Source organism: Oxyura jamaicensis, chromosome 3 (assembly GCF_011077185.1).
Source record: "Oxyura jamaicensis isolate SHBP4307 breed ruddy duck chromosome 3, BPBGC_Ojam_1.0, whole genome shotgun sequence".
Classification (NCBI taxonomy): Eukaryota; Metazoa; Chordata; class Aves; order Anseriformes; family Anatidae; genus Oxyura; species Oxyura jamaicensis.
The window spans coordinates 44,307,566-44,320,030 of NC_048895.1; positions in this window are offsets into that span (position 1 = coordinate 44,307,566).

Consider the following 12,465-nt stretch of genomic DNA (forward strand, 5'->3'; position numbering starts at 1 on the left):
AAGGAAAGGAAAGGAAAGGAAAGGAAAGGAAAGGAAAGGAAAGGAAAAAACCTTCAATAACAAGATGCTCAAGGAACTTGATTTAATGGTATATTTAATTAGTTATTTTATAACATATATACTTATATGTTATATGTAAATACCGTAAGTATATGTATATACTTGTATATATTTTTATACATATATCTAGTATACATATAACTAGTAGTAGCTGTAGGCATGGAACAGACACAAAAATGGGGCAGAATATGACATTATCAGTTAAACCTAACTTTAAGCAATACCTGTGATGATAAGATGATAGCATGTCTCAGACCCATTCCCTTAGAGTATTTGCTTAACCATGTTCTGGTTCAACACTTTATTTTCAAGACCACACTTCTTCCCTTGCTATCTGTTCAAGGTCCATCCATTGTCACTCTTGTTCCCCACTCCATAAACTCACATATGGCAGCTTGGGATTGGAACAGTCATATTCAACAGCTCTATGCTGATTACTGTGACATATACTTCATTTGAGTTTTTTTTTAGCTCCAGCTTTCCTGCTGAAAACAACTTGGGAAGATCAGTCGCTTAATCAAACTACCAGTAATGTGATAACTTCCCACTTTGTTATGACATCCCATGCTTTTCCATGATTTTTTCAACAAGAAATCAATCAGAAAAGTCCCTTTTTATAATGCCAGAGAAAGCAGCTCTTTCTTATTCTGTTTTGTCATTTTTGCCCACTTCTCTAATAGTTACCATATAATACTAACATCTTGTCTGGACAGGTGGTAATTACAAAATTAGAGCTGGTTTATTCGTCTAGGGAAAACAAAAACAAAACAAAACAAACAAACAAACAAACAAAAACAGACAATAGCTATATGTCCCTTCCCCAGTAACTCTCTGCTATTCAGGAATGCACTTGCAGTCTTTCTTTCAATGGTACACACTGAGTACATCTAAAGTCCCTTGTCAGCTACCTGTACCCATTTTAATATCACCAGCCCAAATACACATTTATTTTGGTTATCCTGTTGACCTTATGGGTGAATTATGATTTGAGCTAAGAAGAAAAGGTCTGACACATATGTGTGTTCTCCTAGAAATGGTTTTCACTATTTAAATGCCCTTTTTCAGGGTTGGGTATATGACTTTCCCATGGCCAAAGTGGTTTCCACCATTAACCAGTTCCAGTGCTAAGAACTACGCTGGCACAACCACATCTCCTTTACAGTTAAGATATGTGTTGCAAGGGCAAAATTTCTGGAGAGAGTTGATATTTTTAATTAGAACATCTTATCTTGTTGGGTAAAACAGGGCTTTTTTTTTGTTGTTGTTCTTCTACAACATTTTCAATGGTGCTGGAGAATACGGCAGAGTATAAAATTTCTGCCAGGAGATAACCAGTCTGGCAGCAGAATCACTCTTAAGTGGTTAACTCATAGATGGTCTGACCAGGAGTCTGCACAGCAAATGCAAGAAGCATTGGAAGCTCTTGAACCTCTTGAGGTTATGAATTTCAGATTCACTCTGAATTCTTTTCACTGAATAAGGTAATTTGTGTAGTTAAGAGTGATTAAAATGGTCTTTTTTAAAATGGATAAAATATTATATATTAATGGGAAGAACCTTATACATGAAAGGAGAGAGATCTTCATGCCTCTGTCAGGGTGCTTTCCAGTACAGCCTCTTTGAATGGCAGGGAATGTCCCTTGGGAGAAAAAAGACTTGCACAACCCCCTTTGCAAACCACAGGGTTCAGACGTGCACATCTTTATTCAGAAAGAGGAAAATAAGGAGGATTTCCCCTTTCCATGTAGACTGGGAAAAATGCACAGACATTCATATCACTGAAAGAAAAAATAACTACAAGACCAAAAAACCTGGAACAGAGAGATTTTATATCAGTGACAAGATATAAACCTTGATATATGACAAGATATATCACCCTTGATATCCAAGCAACACACCTGAGCAGACCTGATGGAAGTGCTGTGCCATCTGCTTGTGTTTCTGCTGGCTCCTGGGGCTGCAGACCTCTGAGGTAGCTCCCTGGTAGTTTCCAAGGAGCTGGCTGGGAGCACAGCAGAAGATGTGCCAGTGGAAGAGGCACATTTCCAGGAGTGCTCTCTACTGTTTGTCTTCCCTGCAAGGCAGCCGCTGCCTAATCTTGATCTTCAAAGACTGGCCTTAAATATATTGTCAGCCTTTAGCTCTTAGTTGTTCATGGTGTCTATCAGGAGCTCAGCTGCTATAGCAACCCACTAAAGCATGATTTTCTTAGTTATATTGAATGGAGGCTTTCCCTCTTGCTGACAAGACTTTTAGGAAATGCTGGAGCTTGCTGTCTGAATCAGTGCTTGTTTGCTCTTCTTCCATGCTAAAGAGGTTACCCATGTACAAAGGGTCAAGTTTTGTTCTATGCCCAGGAACTCTCTACACATGAGCCATACTTTTTTAAGCAGTTCCAACTGCCCTCTGTAGTTAACAACAAACATTAAAGGTTGTCAGTCTGCCATCCTCTTGTCCTGTCCCAACACCCAGGACCAAATCCAGGCTTAACCCAGAAAAAGACAATGGAAACCCATTATTATTACCATGAAACATTATGCTTGATCTCAAATGTAAGGTGTTTGTTATGACCTATAAAGTTCCTCACAACTGCCTGAAAGAGGTACTGGCATATGTATGTATACAATGGAATACTTTGAATTTGCTAACCATTGTTCTGACAAGCCTCAGAAACACAGGCAAGCCCAGCCTTTGATAGACCTGACATTGACTTCAGAAAGTCATTGAAATCATTGGTGTAAAGGATATTCCTCTTGGTATGTGGATAGATAACAAATTACATTCCTTTCACATAAAGGGATAAAGTATTTATTTTAATACTAGCTGCATGGCAGAATCTCAACTAGCTCTGCTAAAATCTGTTTAAAGTGGGAGGATGGGCAGCTTGAAAGCCTGTTCCAGTACTGATAGGAGCAGTGCCTCTGATCAGTCTTTAATAGAAATTGGGTTAATAAATACTGTGTTGCCATAATATGATATTGAAAACACACTACTGTTGCAAGAACATAAACTCTCATTGTGAGCATCCTGTTCTGTTCTGTATCACAAAAAGCTTTGGGGAGTTTCTTTTTTCTTTGGGGGGCCGGGGGAAGGGAGAATTAAGAGAGCCTGGCCCAGATGAGAGTAAGAGTTATGTAAAAGTCTATAGTTTTAAGAGATGAAAAGGGGATGTGATAGAGGTAATAATAAAAAAAATGAATGGTTCAGAACTATTGCCACCCACGCTTGCCCTTCTTATGTAAATCAAGACTGAAAGGACTGAAAGGATAATATGAAAATAGGCAGCAAATTACTGGGCTCCCTGGCTCCCTGGGAGATACTTACTATAGGCACTCACTACTTCAAGGTCTCATTTTTTGTCCAAAGTTTTAACAGAGCTCAGAAAATAATAATATTTATAATGATGAAGTTTTTCTACATCAGATCAAATAAAATATGTCATGGGAATAAGGATGTTATTCCTCTTAGCACAGGACAATTGTCACTGCTGAGATATCTTCTATGAAAATACTGTGGCATTTCAGAGAGACTTGTTATATGTTGATTCAAACATTGGCCAGCATCCCAGGCAAAAATGTTGGACCACGTGTGCATGAGGACTATCTGTATGTTCACCAGTATTTTCTTTCTGGTGACCATTGGAAACCACCACATTCCTGAACCAGAAATTTTGAATAACCAGGAGAAAAACTGACTACAATGGTGAAGACCTACCTTCAATAGAGGGAGATTTGGGCGAGTCTTTGCAATAAAAATTAATTTACTGCTTTTCTCGGAATACTTGCAAAACCAGTATGCCCCGCTTAGTCTGAGTATCAGAAGTGCCATGCAGACAGTAGCATTTTGATGTTGCTTTCCACAAGAGCAGTGTGACACTCCTTACAGTACAAGAGGACAAGCCTTAGGTATCTTTTGTCAAATCAAAGCAATGCTGTTACCTTATTAATGCTTTGGGAATTTTAATGGGTAGTTCGTAATGAAACAATAACCTTAAGGTTTTTCTCATTAAAGAAGATGGTACTTTCAAAATAAACTTTTTTTTTCCACTTTGGAGATGTATTAAGTATCTGCGTAGTTACAAGATTAATATATTGAAACTACTTAGATTAAAATTTAGCAGTAAATTGATAACATTTTTTAAACATTCATTTGTTGGAAATTTGATTAGTGGCCTTGTGATAGTGATGCACATATTGACCACAGGATCTTCTTTAATTAGATTCACATTTCACATCCTAATCACATTTTAGTATTTTGGGAGGAATGTCATGATTTCAAAAGAGACTATGGCACAATAATGGAAAAAAAGCTAGGAAACATGCCAGTTTGTTCTTTGGCTGCTTTATTAAACCTAACATAATATGGAAAGTAATTATTCCTTTGAATTTCTCTTTTTATGATGTTATAAGTATAGGAAGCTGGAACTATTGTCTGGGTATGTATAAATAGGATCTATCTAACCAGACTGCCTTCACAAAGACCTGAGCAACTGATTTTGAAATGTTTGGAACTCCTATTAGAACCCTCAACTTTGCAATAGATACAGAAATAAAAGCAGAAGATACCGGAAACAAACAAAACTCTGGAACTCATTTAAAGTTAATTTTAGAAAAATTCAAAGCACTTTAAACTTCATCAAGTTGTATCTGCTGCTAAGTAGCACTGTCATCCAATAAGCCATACTTAAAAAGAGTTTACCCCAGGTTTTCAGTGTTCTTCAGAAAATCATGTGTCTCCTTGCCCTCAGTTGACTTCAGCTTATGTTCCCTGGACATCCTATACATCTCTCTTTCTTTCTGGTCAAGGCAAACCCAAAGCGCTGTTTCATGAGTGTGATGCTCATTAAGGCCTGGAATACATAGAAATGGTATCCTTGCAGCCATGTTAAATAGAGCCTTTATAGGCCCATCTCCTTGGGTGGATGCAGGCAGACATGAACTGACTTTGCCTGTGCTCCAGGCAGGTTGGCCATAGTCCAGCATTGGTTTGAAAGTCACAGAAGTGCATGAGCTTCTCAGCAAGGCAAGTCAACCTGAGCACAGCATTAGTACATTTCCATGGTTCCTGAACCAGACCTAGTCAGAGCAAAGGAACTTGGACCTGTTTACACCCATCCATGTGGACCAGTTCTGAAAATCCCAGTGAGTCACCTATTCTTGTAAATTATTTCATCTTCCACTCCCTCTGAAAATACAAAAGACCATTTCAATTGTTGCGCTTCTGTGCTGTGCCTTTTGACTTCTCTTTGTGTAAATGCAGAATGAAATACAAAGACCATCATTTGCAACAAGTCTCAGCTCTTGCAGGGCCACCATGGCACCAGATGGGAACCTGAACTGCATGTTGGAAAGCATCTGGTAAGCTAAACCCAGTATTGAATACATATTTGGCAGCATAAGCCCAGTTCAAATCTCAAAGTGTAATTGTATAATTTTTGATGTATTTTAACCTCCTTTTTTCAACTCATACTAAAAATAACATGAGATATATGTATAGATCTGTGTAAAGAAGCTCAGCCAGGTGGGAGACAGGCATTTGTACCTTGGTCTATTGCATGTTCTTATGAGGTAAGTGTCACTGCTAATCATGACTTGGCCTCCTTACTTAAGGTGCCACAGCATTTCTGCCCCAGTTCACGTTGTTATTCACATTGCAATTCACATTACATTTCTTTAGCACAGGACTACTCTCTTATCTAGAGTAACAACTGTCCAAAGGCCCACTCGGAGTAAGGATTAAAGATCCCATCACAGAACAGAGCATATCATTGCTTTGCAGGGCTTAAACCACCAAGGGGGAAGAGATGCCAGCCAATTGGAGAGCCTAACATGAAAAAAATACAAAAATAAAATAAAATAAAATAAAAAATAAAAGAGATGAAAAGGGATGAACAGCTCTAGTACTTCCTAGCTCTGGGTGTTTCTGAGAACTGGTCCAATGTGTGGAAGAGTTAGACGATGGGCCAGTGACACCTGCAAGCACTGCTTTGCTGTATGTGAAGGATTCATTGTACTCTCATCACAGCTTGAAATCAGGGTTGCAGTCAGCATATCCCTTGCTCTTATAAGCCTTCTTCCAAGTCTTACATGGGAGAAATCAACGCTTGCTGTGTGAGGTGCCAATACATTACTGCAGTGGCACAGGGGATAAAGCAATGGATAAAAGAAGTTCTTCTGCAACAACCCAAAACCAAAGACTTCTTATATAAAGTTATCTCCCTTTTCTAGTTCCCAGCACCTACCCAATTGCCTCACACCATCAAGCACAATAAAGCTCTTGGCTTTTCACAAACAGCATCATCCAGATTTCATGCCTGGGAAAGTCATGACCTTCAAATCCAGTCTCTGTGCAAAAGTCCAGCTGATAAAACACCCAGAGACTACAAACATGGGCTAAATATAGCCAAGGGCAGGGCAACATCACAGAGTGGACTGGTTTGCACAGTAAGGTGGGTCATTTGAGCAAGTACTTAATGCAGAAAAATCATCTCAGAGCAGAGGACATAAGATGACTGTAGTACTACCGTGTATGTTTTGGAAGGCATTAGTTTGGAGAGGGCAGTGAGGATGAGAATCAACTGAAAGGAAGCTCTCCCGTGGCTCCCAACAGAGAGTTAACCATGTGCACAGTAAGTGTGGTTGGTGAATATCCTTGGAAAGGAGTGCTAAATGGGTGGCCCACTGCCTCAGATAAGTTGCAGCCCATGAGAGCTGCCAGGTGGAATTCTAATTCCCATCCTTGACACAGGAATAATGTCATTACAAGCCTCAGAAACTGAGACTCCAGCCATGACAGATTTAATCTCAGGACTTTGTTGAACAAGCTGTGTTGAAATAATTGTCAGTTGCTGTATCTTACATGCAGCGTTCCTCTTTCAAAGATTTATGCTATGAAATTGGTAAGAAAGTGGCTGAAGTAACATTTCATTGAAATACAGATTCACAGAATTACAACCAAAGACCCACCACCAAAAAAAAAAAAAAAAAAAAAAAAAAAAAAAAAAGAGTCCGAGTGCTGATACAGCCAATGTGCATGGCTTTGTGGGTGCACAGGTACAGGAAACTCAGTGTATGTTGTGAAAATCTGTCTGGTGTAGAAGAAAGTGCTGACGAGGCAGGACAATGAGTGAGATTTCAAAATCCTATTGTTTTTAAAGTTCTGGTAAATGGAAAAATTGTTAAATAAGCAAGCATTCTGGAGAATTTGCTGTTGAAAACTGCTCAGTCAATACGACTGCAAGGAGCATGAATGCTTTCTAGAAAGAGGATGTGATTTTTAAAGATAAACTGTTTCAATATCCTGCAGCTTGCTGCTGCATTCATCTGTTGCCTCTTGGTCAAGGGTTGTGTTAGAAGCATTTTTATTGGGAATCAGTTTGCCTTATTTTTTGTTGATTTTTCTTCAGGGCCAAACAAAAATAGGGCTCTGGTCTCCTGCTGCTACAATAACACAAAGAAAAGACATTAAGAAAAATCAAAGGATGTTTAGGAGCCACTTTCTGTGCTTGTGAATGACTGAGCAAACACATTGATATTTGTACTGTTATACTTTTTTTTTTTTTTTTTTTTCCATGAGAGTTTAAGGTTTTCCTACTAGATAAAAATCAAACAGAACAGAAACTTACTTTTACTACCCTTAGTTTTGACTTTGTTCTGTTGATTCTGGTTAGGTGACAAGGTGAAAGAAAGGCAAAGTATCAGGAAAAAAAAAAAAAATCTGTTAACATCCTCCAAAATCCAGAGATCCAGAGTAGGCGTGTCAGTAATGAACACTATTCAGTAGTTTTCTTTTGTGTATCACATACATCAAATAACAAGCGTTTAATTGTGAGAACAAGTGACAGCAGTTCAACGGCAAATACTACTAACAACAAAAAATGTTGTCTGAAGGGGTTCGGTAATGCAGCTGGGATTCTTTTAATTGATGTATTCAGATGCAGCAAGGTAGGTTATTATATTTTCAGCAGTAAAATTGTTACACAATCTTTTTAAAAGGAAAATAGGCTGGCAATACCTAGGACTTATGTGCTGCCTGCCGTTTTAAAAATACTTTATCTGCATCCAGTTACCACACCCCTGCTTACTAGTTAAGCACCATCCCTTCTTTTAGAGCTTGCTTTGTTCTCAATGGTTTTTGCTGTTTATCTTCCTGTAACAACAAAAGTTAAGCAAATGAACCCCCCCCCCAAAAAAAAAACGGTTAGGCTGTAAAGGTCCTGAATTGCCAGCCCTGTCTTTACCACTGATCTGATCTGAGTTTACAGTTTCCCAGGGAGATGGACAGGCAGGTATTTAAATGGCCTTTGCCATGTCCTGCCACACACACAGAGAGAAATATGGGGGTTCATCCCCAAATGTGTCATGCCTAGATTTGTGTCTCTCTTCTCCAAAGCAGCCTGCTGCTCCTCCATCTGCAGCAACGTTTGCTTTGTGCAAGATCACTAGTACACAAGAAGGTATGCCTTAGGCCAGCCACTCAGTATGCTTCCCTGATTCAGGATTTCCTATTACAAGGCTGGGGAATAAAAAAGGAGGGGTCTGGTTGTGAGGGGAAGAGGGCTAAACATCTTCTTGCTCATGACCAATGAGCTTCTCCAAAGACAAGTATTTGGTACAGAGGGCTTATGCCAAGCCTTAGGAGGTAGTTGTCCCAGCTACACCACTTCCATACAAGATTGAGTATTTTCAGCCTCTAACTCAGTCAAAAGCACCTGAAAGAATAATCCTTCCAGCAGTAATTTTGCTCTTCCACCACCAAAAGTGGAAATACTGGAGAGGGCAGAAGCCCCTGGCATTGGCAGCCCCCTTCCCGGGATGGTTCCCTGCTCTCCTGCCGCCAGACAGGGGTAAATGGCAGAGGAGCCTGCTGAAAGAAAACACAGGGAGCCCCCTGTCACTCTGCTCTGACCTTGTGCAGGCTCACCACCCACAATGATTTTTGCAAGCCTCCAATGCCAACTAGACTCTCTTCCCTGACAGGGGTCTTCTGGACTCCCCTTGCCAGATGCATACCCTACAGTAATACTTAATGCTTAATGCACAGACCCCAAGTCTGGGAGGCATAGTTTGGTTATCCTCTCTGAGTTCCTGCCCATTCATTTTTATCATGTCGCCACATATAAAGCAAAATAAACACAACCTGTCCAAGCTAGCTGTGGACATATGTGAGTAATACAGATCATGGGTGTTATTCCATCAACGCAACCTGTTAAGCGCTAGAAACTATTCCAGAGCCTGTGAAAGTTAACAGGACTCTTTCCAATGTCAGACTGCATGTTTAACAATGGCTTTCAACAGTAGATTAATGATATTAAAACAAAAAGAAACATGACTAATTACTTATACACAGCATGCTGCTCATTTCAAAAGATCTCAATCAGTATCTTTTAATTTAAATGACAGACATTCCTTTGATGTCTAATTAAAGATCAGAAGGGAAATCTATGACTCGGCAGTATATTAAGAATTATCCTACTGAATACTAATTTTTGGTAGCAAATGCATTTTCCTTTGCAAAGGTTTTCAGGCAGCAACTCCTGACCAAGTGTACTTTCTGCACCACTTAAATTCCACGTGTTAAATAGAGCATAAGTGGTTGTCAGCACAGGTTATAGCTGTGTCCTTCCTGAACTGTGAGCTGTTACTGCTCTGTGTATTATGTTTATAAAACAAAAGGCAGAAATTTAACAGTGCTGTATAATCATTAATTTTTTTGATAGATACTTCGTTCTCAATTTGTCCGTAAGACCAGAGACATTCTCCCTTTATTTCTAGTGGAAATGGAAAGCTTGTGACATTCTGTACACACTTGTAATAAGTAGTCATTGCCAATTGTCTTGTGGCACAGGACTATAAGCAGGCTACTTTCCTGCTTATTAAAGTGTGTTGATCAAACGGTACAGCTATTAGAGTCATTAGGATTCTTCTAACTCCATAGTTAGCCCTATTTCTCAGAATTAAGTAGCGATCTCTCTAAGCTTGGTTTGTGTTTCAAGAGAACAGAGAGAGGAATTTTCAGTCCAAGTCTGAGTTTCAAGAAATGGAGGCACTCCTGCCTCCATGACATCTTTCCATGCTACATGGATCAGCCACGGGGACTCTACACCAAGGCACCTGGACATCGCTGAACCACTCATCCCAGGCACCATGGTGAGCTGCTTGCCTGGGTGAGCTGCACCATGCGCAGCCACCTGTGTGTCTTCCTCTAACCAGCTCAGCCTTGCGGGTGTTTGACATGACACCCCGATCTGCACATCCAACAGGTTAAAGCCATCTGTGCTTCCCCAGACACTTTGCTAAAGATGCTGCTTTTTGAGCTGCTTGGGTGCTGACTGCACTTCTGACATCTTTTTGCTCTAATCTGATGCTTCTGATAAGAAATATATTTGGGACAAAAAAGTGGTGTTTCAAGGGCTGCGAGACAGCAATATTAGTCAGATCTCTCCTAAAAGCAGCTGTCTCATTGAAACTTCACATCATCAGAAGGAAAGGAACAGAGCAGGGATTCCTGTGGGTCCCAGTGATGCTTGGGAGCAGGAGCAAAGGGGTGACTGATGCAGAGGTTCACAGGACGGACCCTCTCAGCAAACCTAATCGAGCCCCTTTGGGATTGAGGGACCAACGTGGCTTAAACTGCCCATTTTCTGCCCTGGTGCAAGTTACTTAGATGACTAAATAAGTGTTTGCAGTCAGATAACCTCAGTATGTGAGATATTGGAGGTATTTCCTACAGTAAATACAAGGAAGTGCTGAACAAGGGCATACTGAAGATACTGAGGAAACCCTATCTATTGATCTTAGGTTCAAACGCTTGAATGACACCACTCCGCTTAAGTCACTTCCGCCCAGCACTTTCCTTTAAAGATAGGGCATAATTGCTCTACCCTCACATCACTTTTACAATCAAACACTTTTTTCCTGCTCTCATGGGCATTTTGTCCCCTCTTTCTCTTAAGTCCATTCACCTTTTCCCTTATCGTGTGCCAGAGGAGGGATCCGACCCGTTTCCTCCCCGCTTGGTGCCTCAGCATCAGCAGCTGCAGTGCCGACAGCCCTGGCTGCAATGCTGTCCCTCCTCCCAGCCAAAATATCCCCACCCTGCCTCTGCTAAGCCTCTTGAGATTGGTGGAGGATGCCCACCGTGCCCTCTTCTTCCAGGTGTTGTCAGTGAGGACCATGGCTAATTTAAACAAGCTGTTCTTTCCAGAGGACGCTAGCTGGCAAGGACACAAACATGATGCGTGACGTCTCCCAGTGCATCACATTTTATGGCACTGAACTGTGACCCCCTCACACGGTCGCCTTTGCCCCAGAGCCTCCCTGCAGCCTGTCCTGTTTTGCCTGACACCATCCGGACCCCTCTCACCCGGGACATCTGGCACCCCTGGCAGCCGCAAAGGGCACCGGGGGCTGCTTCTCCTTTCACTTGCTGCTCAGGCAGCCCCTTTGACACTTCCACAAAGGGAAAACTCAAAAAAAAAAAAAAAAAAAAAAAAAAAAAAAAAAAAAAAAGGGTTTCAGCACAAATCACTAAGGGCAGGCTGAATGTCCGGCCAAAGGCAAGGCATTCCCAGCTCCCAGCCCCCGTAATTCAGGCTCTGCCTTGGGGAGGGTCAGTCTGAAGCTGGGACAAGAGGCCGGTGACAAGATGCCTGCTGCCTCCCCTGCTCCTTGCCCTCAGTGAGGTACAGCTGTTTGATCAGCTGGTAATTGCATTACCACATGTCAAGGGAGCTGGACACCAATGAGGCCCTTTATTTTTCCTGCTATTGTACTGATCTGCTGAACTGAATCAGCCCTCTGGAATGCCTGCATTTGGGAGGTTTGAGAAAAAGAGAGATCAGGGTGTTTGAAGGGTGGTACCATGGCAGCCTGGAGGCAAAAAGTAGAAGTGCCATGCCTGGGTAGCGTCATCCCCACAGGAGAGCACTGGCAAAAGGGATGGGTACCAGCTAAAAGATCACCCAATGCCACCAAGCTAGCTAGGAACAACAAACTTGTGTTGCTGCTGAGAAGAGGAATCACTTTATATGGCTAGAAGGGCCATGAGACACTGAATTCTCTGTTGGTCAGACACTAAGAACGTAGAAATGTTCTACCTCAAATTAACTGAGTTTTGAAAGTCCTGGAAACTGGGTGGCATCTTCTTGAACAGGGAAAAGCACATTAAACTCCAGTCCAAGCTTTCCCCTTCCCACCTCTCCACTGCACTTCCACCAACCATGTTCAAGGCTTATTTTGGGCTCATTTAAATGTTGGCCTCTTTTATTAAAAAAATAAATAAATAAATAAAAATAAAAATAAAAAATAATCATTAAATAATGCTGCCTCTCTTTTTCCTCTGCACTCACAACCACATTGAACCAAATGGCAAAACCATTGTTTTGCCTTTAAATTGGTTTTATTG